The 20,423-nt window shown below is 35.4% G+C and overlaps 1 protein-coding gene across 7 annotated transcripts in view; it reads right to left on the bottom strand.

The window, feature by feature from the left end:
* The window catches only part of LOC116852188 (dopamine D2-like receptor), a 452,239-nt gene extending 436,392 nt beyond the window's left edge, over positions 1-15,847 (bottom strand). For all 7 annotated transcript variants that reach the window (XR_004379713.1, XM_032832265.1, XM_032832266.1 and 4 more), the window contains exon 1: positions 14,215-15,847. The gene's annotated coding sequence lies outside the window, so the exon portion shown is untranslated. The remainder of the gene's footprint in view (positions 1-14,214) is intronic.
* Between the last annotated feature and the right edge of the window lie 4,576 nt (positions 15,848-20,423).

Below are 20,423 nucleotides of genomic sequence, written 5' to 3'. Positions count from 1 at the left end.
CCTTCCATCTCCGCCGATTCCCTTTTCTACATAGAACTTCGAAGGGTGAAGTGGCGCCGCGGCGGTATATATCGCCCGGTGGTATCTTTCAGACTGTAAATTTCTCTGAGTATCGCAGTCTCTACTGGCTGTAAAGTTCACGGGATATGTATATATATACATGTTTGTGTATGTGTGTGTGTGTGTAGCGCATAATAGCATCCGGTATCCGCTATCTAAATTCTCGACTATGGAGTTTGCGATATTTCGCGTAGACAACGGGGATTGCTTGAAGGCTTGAAGAGCCTTTAATAAGAGAATCGTCAGTTCGATCACATGACCTGATTACGTTTTGATTGGCTAAAGGCACCATAAATGTTCATAGCTTTGAGAAGAAGTTAAAATAAGACAGTAAGAAGAGAGGAATAGTGGATAATGCCAAAAACTTACTAAAGCGATAGAGATAAGAGGAAATCACTGATTAGCATATTATGACGACTCTCTTATTAAAGGTTCTCCAGTTGCATCTGATGGAGGAAACCGGAGGAACAACGGCTGAAGTCGGGTGTACTTATCAAGAAAACCGTTCGGCTCCTTCCTTTGTCCCAGCAGACGGATGGACGAACGGAACTATCGCGCACGGAACTATAGCTATTCCTTATCGACGGCCATTCGTGTTCACGATTGCGAAAATTGAATTCCATTGTGGCGGCTATTGCAGGCGGTCGCGGCAAGTCGACCGTTTAATGCATTAAGCACAGTGAGTTCGCGAATACGCGAACCGACGTATCGGCTTGTACTGTTTTGGCTTGCAAATGTGCGCCACGCGCGTGGCTCTTTTTCTCTTTTTTTTCTATTTTCCTCGCCCACATGGACGTGTGTAGCTGATACATTTATTTTCCGTGGATTCTTGTTACCAATAAAGGTCGATATTGCGAGGGCATGATTTATTCCGTTATTCGTGTTCTATGTAAGTTATGCGAGAAGATATAGGAAGACAAAATGGCGATTATACCATAAGCACGAAGGAATTTACTTGCTATAGCATAATATAGATATTTGTGTTCTCTGGCGGTGCTTTTATACACATACCAAAAATTATTGCTTAAAGACAATTATTGCTTAAAGACGGATACAAGAAATAATGTTTTCAACAAAATATTAATAGATGGCGCAAGTTTTCTTTTTAATTATCACATAGGTCACATAAATGTGGAAGAGTGAAAGTTTGAAAATTACAACAGTCTCGCGGAAATAGTATTCTTTTGCTAAAAGCTACGTATTTGTAAAGTTTATATTTATGGGAGTTTTTATAGTATACTTCCCTTAAGACGGTACGATCGAGACAAATGAAAAGAACAAAGAGGAGAGGAAGTTACGAAAGAGGGAATGTTTCAGAAGGTAACCATCTGTCGCATATATATTTATGAAATGATTCATGAAGAATATCTGTTTAAAAGAAATATATCGAAAAAATAATTTTTTTCAAATTTAATATTATTAATATAATTAACATATTAATATAATTAATATATTATTATTATAAGTTGAAACCTGTTTCTACATATATCCAAAGAATTCTAATTTTAATGTATAAAAAAATTAATAAATACACTATTTATTTTCCTTATAAAAATCAATCACGATTACACAATGGCAATAATAAAACGATTACATCATCTTTATTCGTTATTGTAATAGACTCCGTTTTTACACAGCATCAAAAACTTTTAATTGTGAGCGCACAGATTTAATAACAAATATTTATCTTTATATGATAACTATAATTTGTTTAATCTCTCTGATGTGCAGTAATGTACTCGTCAGTCTTGTGTAAACTTATTGAAATCGATAGAGTACGAAAAGAGCGAGGTCATATCTCGGCTTTGCAAAATACGTATATAATGCAGTATCTGAGCTTGTAAAAGCTATTGAGGGAAAAAATGCGGAACGGAGACGACCCAGAGGGAAACAGCACGCATCCTGTAATTCACCCCATGTTCTCCTCTCTCTTCTTCCCTTGGTACTTTATTTCACCATTCGTCCTTCTTTTTGCTGCGTATGTCGCGACCTTCGTTCCGTTCGTGCCTCCGGCAGTGAGTATGACAGAAGTGTAAAAGTTGAAGGAGTTACAGGTGACTAAATTTTATCAGAAGGGAAAAAAAATATATATAAAATATTAATTTATATTATATATAATTATATATGTAATTATATATACTTATTTATTTAGGAGAGAAATATATATATATATATATATATATCCGGGAAAAAAAGATTATATATAATTATATATAAATATATATGATTATATATGATTACATATGAATTTTGTTCATATATGTGGCCTTATATATGAACATATCTAATTATATATGTCCATATATAAAACGAAAATTGTCAAATGAAAAAAGGAAAACGTAATTCGATTAAACGTCGATATCATAATCATAAGCATTTACTTCAATTGTATCTTCACAATAATATTCTTTTCAATGTCGACATATATAATTATATATGATTATATATAACCATATATGGACAAAATTTATATATAAACTTTTTTTCCGTGTATATATTATATATATATATATATATATATATATATATATATATAACTACATTGCGTACGTTAGACTTTAAACATCGTTCCGAGGCTGCCGACATTTTAGTCTCTTCAATATCGACATTCTAGAAATGTCCGCAACTGTCATTCCTGGCTCCGCTCTTTCGTAAATTTGAAGAAGAACGTAGCGAGTGCTTTGTACATACCAGAAAATATTGCTGCTTTGTTGTTGATTATTAATGAAAGTTTGTAAAAATTCTTTTATTGGTGCTGTACATTGATCCCGCAATTATGATTCTGTAGAAGTAATTAAGATTATTGGTCTCTCGACGCGGCCATTATAATTTATGACTTCAGAAGCGAGGAATGCATGTCCAAAATTCCTCCAAAATACGTCGAAATAAAAAGATATATTCAAAAGTCACATTTGCATATTTTTGCACATTTGCACTCATATTTTTACACAAAATAACACATAAAATGACAGAATAGAAATACGAAATAAATAAAGAAATAAATAAAGAAATAAGTAAAATTTATTTGAAATAATATGTCGTCATAGATGTAATATGAAAATTTAAGTGTAATGTTTAATAAATTTATTGTTGCATCAATATAAAAAAAAATTTACATTATTATGTAAGATGTAAATTTAATAATTAATTAAATATAAGCGCTTTATATTTTTTTTACTTTATAAATGTAATTAAAAGAATTGTATAGTTTCCATCAATAGAGTTTATATCGATTAAGCTTACTTCCAAAATATTTGGAATACTTTTCTCTTGCTCTAAAACCCTGCTCTTAATCAATAAATAACCGTCAAATTAGCATCATAAAATAATGAGAAAATGTAGGTTAAAAAAGAAAGTTGTCTACTTTCTTATCTCTTTAAATATCACTTTAATTTTACGGTTACTTATTGATTATTTTAGAGCAAAATAAAAGTGTTCGAAGTATTTTGAAGATAAGCTTAACCGGTTGCAAGTGTCACTTTTTGGACATATCTATTTTTTAATTTTTTTTTTAGGATTTTGCAGGAATTTTGGGTTTGCACTTGTTTGCTGACGTCATCAATCAAGAGTTCCGTGGCGACGGACCAGGGCTGTAATTCCACTTATAGATTATAAAGATCGTATCGCGATAAATTAACAGCCTCGATTGTAACATTAGCTATCAACGTTATAGTCCGAATAATATAAGTGCACACACTAAGAATATTCTTTCTACTGTTCCGACAAAAAACGCAATTTTACTTGAATATGTAAATATGCAAAACGATATTAATCCCTGGTGAAGAACGCAGTGTTGAAATTTTGTTCTCGACATTTGGCGTCAGTGTTGCTTCCCGTTTTCCTTTTCGCGAAACTTCATGCATTATTCCGCGCTTATATGCGGAGGAAAGAAATTTGACATTTCATTTCCTCCAAAATCGACGTGGTGCGCGCGTTAGAGAAAAGTAAATATTGTCTGTTCAAACGAGTAGTGCAATTTAGCTATTTAGGAGTAATTTATATACACAAGAAAATTATATAAACTCAAAGAGAATTTACGAAAAAATTATCTGTCAGTATCTATTTTCCTATTATTAATTTTTTTTCTTACATATAATTATATTACTGCGTATTATATTGCAAATCCAGTTGTATAATTTTTACTCACTTGCGCTTGTAAAATCGTGTAGTCATTTTTCATGCATTTGTACGCATGTTATTTTCTACACGTTTTATATGTATTATTTTACATAGTTAAGAGCTTACTTTTTACATTCTTACATATTAAATTACACATTTAAAACATGTAATTATTATATGTCAAGAATAGATCATCTATTATGGTTATAAGTACTAGAAATAGTAATTCCTTTTTAAATGATTTATTTACTAATACTGAACAATATATAAACCCTTAACAAATTTTTATTTTATCTGGGAAACCAAATCATGTACATAAATGTGTAATTTTACACACATTTGTATTTACACACTTAGATTTAGAGTGTATCCAGATAAATTTTTACGATCATTAAGATATGAGACACACAATCAATAATGGAATTAAAAACAATTTTTAATTACATTTATGAAGTAAATATACCGCGCATATTAAATTAATTATTAAATTTATATCTCACACAAATAATGTCAATAATGTCAATAATGTCACAATAATGTTTTTGTTGTATTGATGCAACAACAAATTTACTAAACGTTACACTTAGATTTTCATATTACATCTATCATGACATATTATTTTGGACAAATTTTGCTTATTTGTTTTGTATTTCTTTTGTATTTTTATTTCGCCATTTTAAGTAATAAAAATAAGAGTGCAATTTGATCAGTCAAGTAAGGGACTCAACGTTGCAGAATTTCGTAATTTAATATATTTAAGTTATTGTCAAATTTACGTATATCAAAGGAGGTTCTGTTTTGAATTCTCCTTACTGTAAAATTTTTTTTCTTAAGAATAATGTAAAACTTTCATTTTAGTTTCGTTGATGAAAAGTTTACGGAAATTTTAATATTACATATGTGATAAAATATATTTATATATTTATATATGATATGATTATCTATATATAATATTATTATTTATATATGATATGATTATCATAATACAAGTAAATCAATAATAAAATTTAATATTCAATAATTCAATAACGAAATAGTGATAGCAATAGCATTTTTAGACGGGATAATATTTGACTTGCATGGTACATTTTTGACATTCCGAGAAAATAAATAAAAAGGTATACTGCAATCGTACCATGCACAGCTTCCTTTGGAAAGAACTCAATGTCCTCCTCTGACATAACCAATTGGAAGAAATGTTACTCGCTTGTGTACAGCTGCTAGAATTGCACCTTGGAACAAATTGCGCGAAAAACGTCACAATAAACCTTAAGTTCTTGTTGTTTATTCTCTCAATTTAATGTATTTGGAAACTGTCGCAATTCTATTACTTTATCAGCCCGATAATATTTTCCTTTTTTAAGAGAAGCTCTTAAGCACCGTATATAATTGTATCGTGTGTATTTTTGAAATTATATACCATTATATTGAGATTTTTATTTCATTTCATTCCTTGAGAACGATACAATCAACAATTTTGTTTTTATTTTAGCGTTGATCATGTGACAATTTTTAATAATTTTTAAGTAATCTAAAATTATAAAATCAGTATAAAATTATAAGATTAGTAGCAACAATTACGTAAAAAATACGTGGAGATGGAAATATATAGAAATATACCCCGAGATAGAAGATATATATTAACATCAAAATTGATTTAAATAATTATTTAATATTATTAATTTAGTTACATATAACCTAGCAACGCAAACCTTATGTTATATATAACCTAACAATTTTTCAGTATCATTCCATATTTATAACGATTAGGGATACCAGTATAATCTAGTGATTGCGCATCAGTGGTTTTATAGAGGTTAATTGACGTTGATTTTATAGTAACGATAGCTTTTCGATATTTTTCTCTTTGGTTATAAATTTATTAACTCTGAGGTTATAAATTTATTTGAAAACGGGCCACTTTGTTTTTACCTATTTGCCCAACTTGCAATTAAAAGCGATGATTTATGTTATTTTCGAATTATCTAATACAATTTTCCATACATAAATATATATTTATATATTTTTTTTTTTCACCTTGGATTTAAAGCTTAATCCTATGAATACACAGGAATTAATTCTGTAGCCCAATATTCGACGGAAATGCATAATACAACTTCTCTTAAAGAACAAAACTAGAAAAAAATATATATACATTTAGAGAAAATATAAAAAATTTACGACATATCTTAACACGTCTAACGCTCAACAATGACTAACTCTATTCAGTAGCTTTTGTTCACTGGCTCTCACAAGACTTTTTCACATCAATCTTTCAGCATTCTTTAGCCTTTTATTCTAAAAGAAACGCGATTCCTACATATATTTTGTTGAAAGAATATAACATATATGTATATAAAGATAAGGAAATAGATGTGTGTATGAGCGTGTATGCTTTCAAACCTTTTATAATATCTGTGGTACTGTTCTACAAGATAAACTCGCTTGAAACTTCCCTTGTTGAAATTTGCAAATGCATGACGCAAATCTACATTTTATACAACATTAAAAATTCATTCCACTGAGAAAGGTTGCATGATGACGCGAGATATGGAAAAAAAAACGCATATATATGTTCTGGTAAAAAATGATCCAATCCTGAAATAAGTACTATATGAGAAATATAAAAAGGTATCTGTGCACATAGAAATCCTCGCAAACGAAAATAATGTGAGTTCGTTCACTCTCACGTAGGTTAGCCTTAAAAGATTGTGTTGTTGACGAGCTAACTTTCGCGAGCACGCAAACATGCTTTCGGTATAACTTCGCTGATCCGTTCCTCTGTGAGAACTGCGTATAAGAACGTTAATATTCTTGCTGATGACAAACGTGAATATGTTATGTACGTTACATATATTGTCAGTAATACGTAATTGTGTAACAAATGCAAACATATATTATAAATGTCAATAATCAATGTCGATAAATGCGTTTTATTCCACATTCCTAGAAAAAGCTTCTTCTTTAGATTTGGTATTCCTAATTTTTTTACTTAGACTTAATAAATACATCATTTTATATCAAGTATCATTTATCTCATTAGATTAAACTCACATGTAGTTTGACGGGAAAAGAAACTATTATTTAAAAATCAAAAAATAGGAAAAGGGCAATTCGAGTTCAAGCACAGAACTAATAGTGCTATATACCATATGGGTAAAAAACCTTCCTTGTGTTAGGAAATCGTGTAATATTTATTGAACGTTTATTTTACGTTTCGGCTCAACCATGAACTCTCTTCAGTGATAATAAAAAACTCAAAGTTTACGACACGAACACATTACAATTAGTTAAAGACCTGCGTAACTTGACATGAATGTTAATCGCAATATTAATTTCCTAACACAAGGAAAGTTTTTTACCCATATGGTATATAGCACTATTAGTCCTGTGCTTGAACTCGAATTGCCTTTTCCTATTTTTTGATTGAAATCTTCGTTTGCGAGTTCTTATTTCTTTCTCTAAATATTATTTAAAACTATAAAATTTTATTTTCAATCTAATTATATATTATTTGATTTTTATAAGAATAAAGTCAAACATTTTAATTAACTTCGAGTAATTCCCGCGATCTGTTCCAGCAATTTGGTCTTATCTCCCAATAAATAATATATACACGCTTATGTAATATAAAAAGATACAGAACCAAAAGCAGACTACCACATAAAATAAAAAATGAACATCTTTATCCGCAGCGTGACAAGGCAGTTATCAATCTCTTATACAATCGCATCTATGATTCGACTTCGCGCAGAACTTAGACATACATAGATGTGTTCAATGTGCAGCTGTTCATAAATTTTCAAAGCACTGTCTTCGGTTTCGGGTTTCTTCAAGGTACGTTTCCTAAGATATTCGACACACGGATACGGTGAGAAGTTTCGAAATTGTTTTCAAATATTAAATCGCCATATATAACAGTTTCTGCTTCGCGAAGTCGGAAAATATACCCAAGACATATTCTCAGCAATTTTCATCCCGGAAAGACAACCATCTTCCTCTTCCTTTGTATGTAACGTCGTTTCCTGTCTTTCGAGAAATGAAATCGTACCTCTTCAGATTGATCGTGCAGCAGTTGCGCGGACGAAGGATGCCCCCGCGTACATCGTAAGGAAAAGTATGATCTACAGTAGCACCGTAGTCGAGTGCGACTTAGATTAATCGGTGAAATAATGATATAATTAATTACATGCAATTAGCACGTGAAACTTGCTGGCTAACGTGCAATCTTTCGCTGTTCTGTTAGATATTTGGCGCGCGACTTGGATGATAAATCCCGAGGCATTGCCCCCAGTGCTGCAATATGTATCAAAAATGAATTTCTAATATTTTGGTTCTAATTTAAAAACGACAAATCGCCGTGTCGCGCTCTAACGACCGACCGTAGCATGCTCAAAGCGTTGAGCGGTTTTACAGTTTTGCTCCCATGTGAAAGGATTTCATTTCCAAATTTACGAGATATGAATGCACTTATAAATACGACTCGACGGCACGAACGCCGAGAAAAATGTAGTTTCGACAAACAAATTAAATCCACGTTTTTACGTGGTGATGAATGCGCCGTGATAGAAGCCGAAATTAAATCGAGATAAATGTGTACGCCACGCTAACATACGACTCGCCACGATAGAAATTTCGATATTAATACGTGGTCATATGAAAGAACGTCGCATTAACCTTGCACACGCCGATAGATCTCCGCCCGGCCCGATAATTAACGGTTCAATTCGCGAAGCACTATAGGATAATCTGAACTGCCTATGCCGTAGGGCGAATATCCTATTGACCGATTATTATACTCGTGTAATTGAATAAATATATCAAAAAGTGAAATTCCTCCGAGGTACACGAGCAATTTTAAATCATTGCCAATGTGTATTAATCGCGGACAATTGTTGTTCGAGCAAAAACGCATCTTACAACCGCACAGGTCTACGTGATTAATAATTCGAGCTATTAAGTATTTAACAAGGCTAATTCATTGAATGACTAATTCATTCATTCAATAATTACTAAACTGTGTAACGCGTAAATTGTAACGTACATTATTTATATATTTAAAGGTTACTGTATTAATATCAGAAATAGCAAAACGCACGCGCTCTGGTGTCTCATGCATTTATATATAAACATTTACCGAATAATACTAAATTCATTAATCTTAATTAGAGCGACATTACAAGCTAAAAGATAGCCAGTCACTCGGATTATCTCTATTCTGAGAAGTTTGTTTCCTTTTTCATCATGGAGATTTATGATCATAATTTCATAAGGTGTACGATGTACGCGTAACGACATAAAGGTGAATAAGAAATGACTACCTCCGAATGACGCAGTCGTCATTTTTCTTCGTCGGCGTCACGCTGGCATACGTAATAACGGCGAACGCAACAGGTAATGGCACGTGTCCTATTAAATTAACTGAAAAAAAATTCTTCCGCTGCATCGTAAGCAAATATTTAAAGATGCAGCGGTATCGCGACGTCCGCCGACGTCGCCGACGTCCGCTCTAATACGCTATCCGTCTCGCGAGAGTGACTCTTCAGTCACCTTACGTATCTTGTAAACGCGCGAGCCTAAGCAAGAAGATAGCTGTATAATTTTTGATTGATTGATTGATTTTACACTCCCGATTATTCTCTCGCCTCTTTCGAGAGAAATTACAGACTATAAATTTTATTTCAGGCATTGGCGGTTATGGCTACACCCTCTCGGCCCCGCCGAATTTTCGTACACTTTTGTCAGGACGGAACGGCACCGTCGATAAATTCCCCAGCGACATTTAATGTACATTAACGTCGCTTCGAAGGAATACACGAATTGCTTCGGGGAGTTTTATGTGCAGCACGATTTTTTAGATATTACAGAGAGAGAGAGAGAGAGAGAGAGAGAGTTCTTCTGGATATAGTATTGTTATCTGTTAAACTTGGATTCAAACAATATAATTGTATATCAAATATCATTTATTTCATTAGATCAAGTCATGTATTTTGATAGAAAAAGCACTATTATTTAAGAAAAATTAAATTAAATTTTCAATCAAATAATATATTGTTTAATTACGTTTTCAATTTTATCTCATTAAATTAAATCTAAAGTTATTTGGTTGGAAAAAACTATTGTTTTAAACATTGCGTTCTTTACTCTAATCTGTTGTTCGGAATAACCAATATAATGTTTAGTTAAAAATCCAAAAGAAATCGTAGCATCACTAATTCGCTAATGTAGCATGTTTTATCAATATCCGTTTTATCGTATCTATCAAATGTTGCTGCATCGTTTTAAACGATTGATTACCAGTAATTGTGGCATAAAAAGCTCTTTTGAATATTATAAAGATACATTATAAACACAGTGTTTTACAAATAAGCTATATTATCAAAATAGATTGACATCACAAATTCCTATACGATCATTGAAATTAAACAACCCAAACCGTGATTAATAAAAAGGTTAAATGACCGTTTTGACCAGGGAATAATGGAGTGTTTTGATAAAAAATCAAGAGGGAACAAGGCGCGCACACACACACGTAATGAATTATGATGTAGTAATAAAAAACAGGCTGTCAGTAATGCAAAACACAATGTCAAGTTCCTTAAGATTAAACAAAATTATCAGACTCTTGTAATAAAATAAGAAAATTAAGCAACAATTTAAATTAAAGAAAAATTTTCTTCTTTGAACCAAAAAATAAATAATTTGAAATAATATTTAAAAATAAATAATTTGAAAAAATAATAATTTGAACCAAACAATAAAATTATTTTGTATTCCAAACAATCATATCTGTTGAATAAAAAATTAGTTTACTTGAAATATATCAATAAATAAAATTTTTTTAATTTAATGAAATGTATTAAGTCCAAAGAAACCGTTCTCTCTTCTTTCCTTTCCCTCTTTTTCTATGTACTATGTAGGTGATAGTATCCATTCTGTAAAATAACATGATAAAAATGTGACTTTTTATTATTAATTTTAGGAATAAAATGATACGTATATATAATACAATTTTAAATAGATATATATAAATAGAATTCTCTTTTCTTTATATATAAAGCCTAGTCTCAATAATTTTTATTCCCACTTATAGAGAAAGCGAAAACATTCCATGAAAAAATTTCAATTATGTTTCTCATTTATTTATAGTGTGATTATTTAATTAAAAGTATGTTGGTTCTTCAATTTCATAAATATTTTAAATATCCATATAATATTGCTCTCTACACTAATTAAACAATAATATAATAGATTCCTTTTTCGCTCGTCGTCCAACTAATTAATACTATTTACGTCTTCTATGATTTTAAAATTTATGGAAAAAAATACTTAATATAAACTAATCTTTATCGCGCGCGCGCGCGCGAAAATGAAAGCTCTGGTTATATCTATAGCATATAGCCTATCAATATGTGCAATAACTGTAAGAACATAATATACATGAACAGAGGTAGTAATTTTCAATTCGTTGAAATCGGCGTGAAAATTATGATATAATCATCATCGAATCTGTGATTATCACTTACGCGTACGACAATCATAGCGAAATAGGGCAGAGTTTCCTGCAGAATCGACTCAAAATCGTAGATTATAAGTACGCAAAAATTTATAAAATACCTGTGCGTTCACAGAATTACTCGAATTACTTTGTCAACTACTGGACTCGAGGACTGCCGTGAACGCCGGCAGATTGAATTGCGCCTGAAAAAGCGTAGTGGCCTGCCGAGAGCGCATTTGCACGAAATCCAGCGATTGCTACCTCCACAGCTTATGCTACCGTGTAATATCGAAACAGCGCTGGCACTTTAAACGCTCTTATCTCATAATAACGCGAGCGATTCAACGCTACGCACGTGCGACACGATAACGTTGTCCGCAAATTGAATAGTCGATATAATTTCAGGAAAGTTGTCCTTGAGAGTTTTATATCAATTTAGATTAAGTTTATGAAATTCAGATATAAATTTTATAAATATGTGTCCACTCGTATATGTATGGGTGTCTCAGATTATCATTCTCAAACTTCGCGAGGCGGATTGAAGTAAATATAAAAGTCCTATATCGTTTTGCGATATTCGTAATAAATCTCGAGATATTAATTAAAGAAAATTGGTAAAACATCACGTATGATATGGTAAATGGCGCCGTCTACTATTGTATACTTATACATTAGATCAAACTGAACAAAAATATCCTCTATCATTTTGCAAATGACCACATAGATTTTTAGATATTAATTAAAGAAAATGTGCGCATTGTCGCGCACAATCATATAACAATTTTTTTTCATGAATGATTAAAAATCTATGTGGTTATTTGCAAAATAATAAAAGGTTTTTGCTCAATTTGACTTAATGTACAAGCACAAAACAGTACACATCGCCAGTACAGCTCATTTACTATATCGCGCGTGGTTATTTATCAAACTTCTTTACTTACTTTATCGAGATTTATTACGAATATCGCAAAACGATATGGGATTTCATGTACATCTTAGTCCGTTTTACGCTCACGCGAAGTTCGAGAATAATTTTTGGAACACCCTGTATATGTTTCTTTTTTGCATCCCTAAGATATTATATCGCATAGCATTTAGTTTGAAAGAGGGTAAAAAATGGGAAATGAGAAATTGATTTTTCTCCATGTGTAACCAATTAAATTTACTTCGCTATTAATTTCGTGCCGTTACACTATGCGAAATGCAATTAAACTATTTACGCGTGATTTGTATTCATAGCAATTCGTTATTTGCTTGTTAAAAAGCAATCTGGATGGAAAAGCGCGGCTGAAAACCACCATTAATAACCGTCGAGATTAATTTTATATTCGATGAGCATTTCACCGTGAAAACGTCCGTCGCCCGTGAAATGGCCTTTCCCATGTTATATAATGCTAAATACGGCCGTGGTCTTCGTGTTGTGCATAAATTTTGTAAAAATAACGCAATCCAGCGCGAGACCGAAAAAGGGGCGAAGGCGCACCTCGGCGACAGAATACATACGATTCCCCTCCTCGCAATCCACTTTACCTTACGTTCTCCGTGCAGCAGAGAAAGGCTTATCAACCGCGTGCATTCCCCGAGAGGACGGTAATGAAAATGCCTCCGGAATATTTCACGTGCCCCTTTAATACATCACGGAGATGGCACAAGGGAGGGGGGCGAGAACGAGGGAGGAGGGAACGAAGGAAAAGCTGCTGTAGAGCCGATGCCGGAACGGGCAAGGTAAAAGGACTATAAAAGAATCCCTTTTCCATTCCTGCGTGGTACCCTTTACCGTCCGCGGTCTTCTCATTTATAGCCCTTAATTCGAGCGACACGACTAGCCTCGGGCACCTCTTTATCTCGCTTCATCTTCACTGTCATGAAATTCCCTTGTCGTTGTTACTACGAAGAGGAATAAGAATCAGACCGGACTACATACAAAAAAGAAATAAACAAACGTAGCTCTCGGTACAGTAAACTTTACATTTATTGTGTAACTATGCGATGCGTTTTATCTTAAATTTCACGTTCATCTGCGCACACAAAGAATTATAGAATATATACAAAGTCCACAAACATTATAAGCAAATAACACCGGGAAAATAAGCGAATGTAAGGTTATTCTCGTGAGGAAACGAAAGCGCAGTCGGTACATTCGCATGCGAGAACTGCACACTTCGATATTTCCTGCAAATGGAGATATATCAAGTTGCCGCGAGCGACTCCTTTTAACGAGCAATTGCTCTCAGTACTTTCTGTCGCAAACAAGGCTCGCGACGTGGCTCATAAGAGAGACGGTCACGCTGGCTTTACGCTTGTCTCGCGCGTTTCCCTCGACGATAATAAATCCCTGTCTCTCCTACATCGTATTTTAATTATCAGTGATCCAGGCCTGCTTAGCAATTCAAATCGCACACGTGACTACACCCTTGACACCGCACTTGCGACCGCACGTGGAAGACCTTGGGCTAACGAAATTGGCGTGCCAGCACGCGACAGCAACGCGTCCCCACACGCTCTATAACGCTCTGTTTCAGCGCGTAATGACTTACCGTCCATCCCGGCAGCAACGTCGTTCGGCGATCGGCGATTATCCGCGACGGGACGTCGCGGGATCGCGACCGATCTTGCGCGCGATCGATCCATCGAAGCGCGACGTCGTGAGAGCGCGGTCTACGGGGTCTTGCATCCGCGTTGACGTGGACCCGGCAGATCGGAGTCTCGATCTATTGACACCCATTGACGCGAGTGCGCCGCCTCTTTCGACGTAGCTGCGAGCCGACGTGTCACGCACAGACCTCGACATGATGTCACGCGTCCATGGCGAAGCGCTCCTCGTGTCGCATATCCGTTATGGGAAAAATCGGGCCGAGAGGGCAAGAGAAAGAGAGAGGGAGGGAGGGAAAGAGAAAGAGGAGCAGAATAGGAGAGAGAGAGGGGAAGGGAGAGAGGGAGAGAGAGAGACAGACAGACGGCAAAAGAGAGGCAAAGAGAAGAAAAATTGAACCACAGGAAAGTCTTCGAGGTCTTCAGTCTACCGTCGTTTGGATTACCCACGTCGCGCGACAGTGGCATATACGGAAAGCCGTCTTAAGCCGCGCCATTCAATGCCGGCAGATCGACTGGAATATTTCGCAATGGCATCAGAAAGCACGGCGATCCGGTCGGCAGAGCGGCATTTTGCCGACGGAAGTTTATTAAATTCTCCTGAAAACGACGCTTGTGCTCTTTCCGCGGGCTTCGTGCCGGCTGATCGTTCCTTAACCGATCCACCTTGCGCTCCTCCTTCTCCTCCTCCTCTTCACGAGCTTTCTCCCTGGTTCGTGTGTGCTCGATCGCCCCCTTCGAACTTCCCTTGTGCACTGTCCGCTGCCCTCAGCCCTCCCGTTCTCTTTCTGCGGCTTATCCGCCTTTTAGCCCCGCTTGTACAATTGATTCGCTGCCACCCTTTGATCCTCTGGTCCGGCGCGGGCCTGCAGGCCCGAGTGGAGCAGCAAGTCGTCGGCGACACCGGATGCCCCGTTAATCCGATCCGCCGGCACTTCCGACTAATTTTGTCGCGCCGCTGCCACGTCGATCGACGTCGAATTTCCTGACCGGAAATTTGGCCCCGCGGCGGAGCCGCGCGGACGAAACGCGTGCACGCCCCACGCGCTGGTCCATACGGGTGTCACCGATCGGCGGAAGCGAGTGATTATCGTGCACTGCTCGATCAATTATCGTTCGACCGTCCCTGTCGTATCCATGTCCGATCCCGGGTCCCACCCTAAACTTCGCGATTCTCGAGCGGCACAACACGCATGTCACACGACGAACTCTCGCAGAAACGGAGGTAGTCTTTTCAGTCAGGAACGCGCCACCGACTCTCGATCCCGATCGATTCGCGGTGACGGCGGCTATCCGATCCGATCGTCCGTCGCGCGAACGCGGTCGACCTCCCCGACGCGTTGGAGGTACCTGTGGATTCCGGCGAGCGACGATCGACGATTGAGCAATGGCTAGACGCGACCGCTAAGTATCAAGTATTTATCGACGTTCCCGTGCGACAACTAATTTCGACGTTGACCGAATGGCGTCGTCGGCGAGGGGTGGCATCATCGCCGTCGTCGTCGTCGTCGTCTTCGTCATCGTTGTCGTCGCTTATCTCGATCGGCCAGGCAACACTTTCGAGCCACGTCGTGGAGCGTACGGCGAGCGACTGGCTGTCTGCTCGAGTTTCCACACTGCCTCGAATCCCGAATGCTCGCGCGCGCTCGAGAGGGGTTGGTGGTGAGCGAGAGAGCACGAGGGGAAAGAGAGAGAACGAGAGAGGACGCGCGCGAGAGGGGACTCCACCCTCTCCCTCCCTAGCAAAACCCTCTCGCGCGCACGCTGTCTGCGACCAACCCCCTAATTCTCAGCTCTCCTCCACCAGCCACCTTCTACTCCTCCTCTGTGTCGCTCTGGCTGTCCCCGTTCTCTCTGTCCTTTTCACCCTCGCTCCTATCCATCTGCCTTTTTTCTCCCTTCCTCTCTTTCTTCCCATAGAGTTCTTTTCGCGATCTTTTCTCGCCTTTTTTTAGAAGGGCTACAAGTATCGCCAAATTCGTTGGCGCAGGTTCTGCCGTTGCCTGGCGGCGGATATGATGACACTGAGCTATGATTACCGACTGCGCGTCTGTGTGTCGTGCTATCAGATACTACTAGCGCGCAGGGAATCACACGTTACGAGACAAGTGTCGGTTGTTGTGCTCCAACCAGCTCGAGCGTTCCACCGCTGGCGTTTCTTTCTTTGAGAGTCGACTAACGTTTTTCTCGTTCTCTCCATGGAACGAAACTCTCACCAGAATTCCGTTAGATACGCTAAGAGCCTGGAAACTTAGTTTGGTTCTGCTCAATATCGCTGTGAGATGATTCAAAGGAGCATTATGATGTGATAATGACAGATTATTCTGTGTAAATATATGAAGAGTCTCATTCTACACGTGAAATTTTCGCGTAAACCAGTTTCTAAATAGCTTTTGAGTTTTTTCCTAATAATTTTCTAACGTTTTATTACAAGACAAATATTTATCGAAATTGTACACAAAAACACGTGCATGTTTTATTTGCTGAGCTGATTATTAAGCTTATATAAAGTATAATTTTAAGACTTATAAGGGAGTTTAACGTAAATCTTTCATTCAAACATGTTGGTTTCAATTTGACAAACATAAAATAGAAATCCTATATGCAAGGATTTATATTTATTTCTTAACGTTTAGAGTTAAACAAAGTTTAAGATACACTATTGTAAATTTATAAATATATAATATATTATATATAAATATATAATAGATATATAATAGATATAATATATATAAATATATAATAGATATATATATAATAGATATATATGTAAGTTTATAATATAATTAGCTGCTTGTATAGACACATATGATGATTTTAACATTAATTTTATAATTGTGCTTTGACATACACACGAAAGGCATGTCTATACATAAATGTTAAATAATTACAATATTATTAGGGTAGAATATATCTTTAACGAAATATCCTGTGTAATATTAGCTGGAACGCTTTGTAGACACTGTATTGTAATAGACTAAAATCGAGTCACATTAATTGTATATATCCCAATGATTACTTTCTAATAATTAGCATAATGCTTACAATATGGAAATTGCATAATATAACATTGTGTAAGATATACACACTGATTGTATTTGTTTGTTATTAATCATTCCTTTATTCTGCAGGTTACAGTTATGGTAATAAAGCGTCGTAGTAGCTTGAGCTGCAGCAAAAATCAATAATCTATAGTCATATCCCCTTGATTCGCGATCGCTTGACCTATATAATTTTTTAGCCGTATAATTTTCATAATGGGTGAAGTAACATCGACGTGCTTGTTTCGAACACATCAAATTAACATTACAATCACTCTTCGTCAAAATTATGTCAATTACAGCTAATAGGAGAGTAACAAAAGTAAAATATCCACACAAACTATTTGAATGGGTGCAATTCATAATAGATTCTTAAATAATGTCGCAATTGTAGTCCTGTTGTATGGTTCTCTAATAATATTACGCTATCAATCCTATGATATAATCGGAAAATGTTTGTGCAACGTATTGAGAGGAGAAGTATCTCTCTTACGGAATGGAATCAGCATTGCTAGTAACTAATGCATCACAATTGAGGTATTATCGTATGAATATAAATGAGTTGTAAATAATAATAAATCCGAAATTCCATTTTGGATTTCGAATGACGCAGGTTCATAAACCACGTCTCATAAAGGCCGAAATCTCTTAGGTTACACAAGGAAGTTGAATTCGGTGCGCGGGTAAAGACTAGGAATGGGGCAAAAGCAAAGAAATTTATAGTTTTCAATTTTCCGTTTGTCCCGGCTTGCGTAGCTCTCTGCAATCGTATTCGTAGCTCTCTCCCTCTCTCTCTCTCTCTCTCTCTCTCTCTCTCTCTCTCTCTCTACCTCCTTTTTCCATTCTCTTTTTCTCATTTAACCTGTCCAATATGACATGCTTTCTAGAGATGAGATACGTATGCCTTCTTTTATGTACAGAAAGGAGATTTTCATCGCCGATTGTCGATAATCTGACAGGTTCACAATAATGAAATAAAGGAATTTTGAATAAGGAATATAGTCGAATAATAAGAAATATCGCCATTTCTAGCCTGTTAAGTGTCGTAATGGAATTACTAGCCTCTAACCCAACCTAATCTACAAAAAGTTTACAACTTAGTGCGAATTTGTGTGCAGTGTGTATATCTTGTTTTAAATTTTCTGTATTTCGCAAATTTTATTATATAAATTTTTAAACTTCTATTTCACAGTCAATCTATTCCACAAATTTTTAATCATTCTTCCTTATATATAAAACTAAAATATGGTTTTAATGTAATCTATGTTTCAAGTAGGGAAGACCGGGGCCAGATGCTCTATATTTCAGAATTTCGAAGTTAACTTCTCAGGCAACTAATTGTTGTGACTGACTGTATAAACATGATACAGGCAATGTTCTTCTATGTATTAAGCTGAAGCTGAAAACTTTACCGAGAGAACACTGATATTTTTCTGTAAAGTTTACGTCGTATTGGTTACACAGAATTACAAATGCTTTGACGCAATAAAAGTACGTGCAAAAATAGAAGCATTGCTCGATATGTGACAAAAACGAACAAAATATTTTTCATGTAAAATCTCAAGCTGTCAGTTAGCGTAATATTTGCCTAATCCAAAAGTTCCGCAGCTTGTACATATCGAAAGTGTGGGTGCTCCAAACAGAAAAATTTTGAAGAATATTGCTCTACCTTCGCATCTGCATTTGGAAGCTTAAGAATATCGAAAAAGTTTGCAGAAAGATTTCCACACATATATGGTTAGGTTTTTCGTTGAATATGGTAAAACAAAGCAACACACATTCATGTAAGTTTTGTATATACAAGAAATACGAAAAGGATAGCGTGATTATGTTAGTGACGATCGTCTCTGTACTATCGACATTGTTCGAGTTCGTCATCGACTCCAGCTCGCCACGATCTTGTTAACCGTATATCTCGTTTTGTAATAACCAAAATACGAACATGCAGCAACGTAGTTATCTTATCCTAATACCGAGTTTAGTTGCCCAGCAGCGCAGACTAAAAAGGGCCATGTATAAAATATGTATCCTAATTAGTAGCTTCAGTCTCTGCGAGAGGTCTCCGCAGTCCTTCTGCTAGTCTTTAATTATGAGCCAAACTCGTACCTCGTCCACTCATATGCTCTACTTTAATCATTTTATGAATGAAAATTGTATATTTATTATATCCCAGAAATAATATATTTTTTTCAAAATTTACTTTTAATAAATTGTTATTTCACTAGAATTATTATAGATGGACCAAATCCATAAAATCCGAAGGTTGTAAAAAATATTTGACATTACAATTTAATGAAAACTAATTTTAGTTTCTTTGAATAGTTATCGATTTATCTTTCAGACACTATACAGATAATGTTCCCTAACATTTAATGTTTCTCTAATATGTGCTTGCACTATAGTGACGAAATATTCATCCACCCCAATTATCGTTAACGATAATTTAGGAAAAACTTTTTTTTTTTTCAAAATTGCAGTCTGAAACTAATGTTTATTTTAGAATAATATAGAAAGGAGTCAGTTTTTTTTTATTTACTAATGTATGTTTGTTTAAATATTTGTGCTTTGCACATTTTTTTGCGTATTATCATTTACGTCATATAAATATTATTATCTTTGTTAATTAGATATTGGAGTGTTCTATTCATCTTTGTACACGTTACATTTTGAAAGGAATCCTGCATTTTTCAGACGTACGTGCGTGCGCGCGCGCATACACTTATCGGCTTATCATTTTTGTAGAGGTTTAGACGTCTCGATATCCTACATTTGTCCGAAAGAAAAACATATTTTCTTATCCCCTTTGTTTGGCAAACCCTCCAAAGTAGTCACGATAGAAATTGCCTAAATCAAAAGAAACTTTCGACAGAGGAGCTTTTCCCTCTCGAGGGAATAATATTTTAGGAATAGACCTGCAGCCTCTCTCATAACTCAAATTAATGCCATGCAGAATTATAAAATTATAAATTCAGTTGTTATAAGTTTCTTTGCGTGATTTAGGGTGCAACTTTCTTCCAGTTCCTTTCTAAATGTACCATATGATTGGTTACTTTTCGATATCTATAGTGGGACTATGTTCAGAACATATGCTACATAATTCGTGACTGCAATTT

The sequence above is a fragment of the Odontomachus brunneus genome, unplaced genomic scaffold (assembly GCF_010583005.1).
Source record: "Odontomachus brunneus isolate Ranch 3 - 2012 unplaced genomic scaffold, Obru_v1 Obru_scaffold_205, whole genome shotgun sequence".
Lineage (NCBI taxonomy): Eukaryota > Metazoa > Arthropoda > Insecta > Hymenoptera > Formicidae > Odontomachus > Odontomachus brunneus.
Note: the sequence above shows the minus strand (reverse complement) of the source record. Positions and strands in the feature narration are given on the sequence as shown.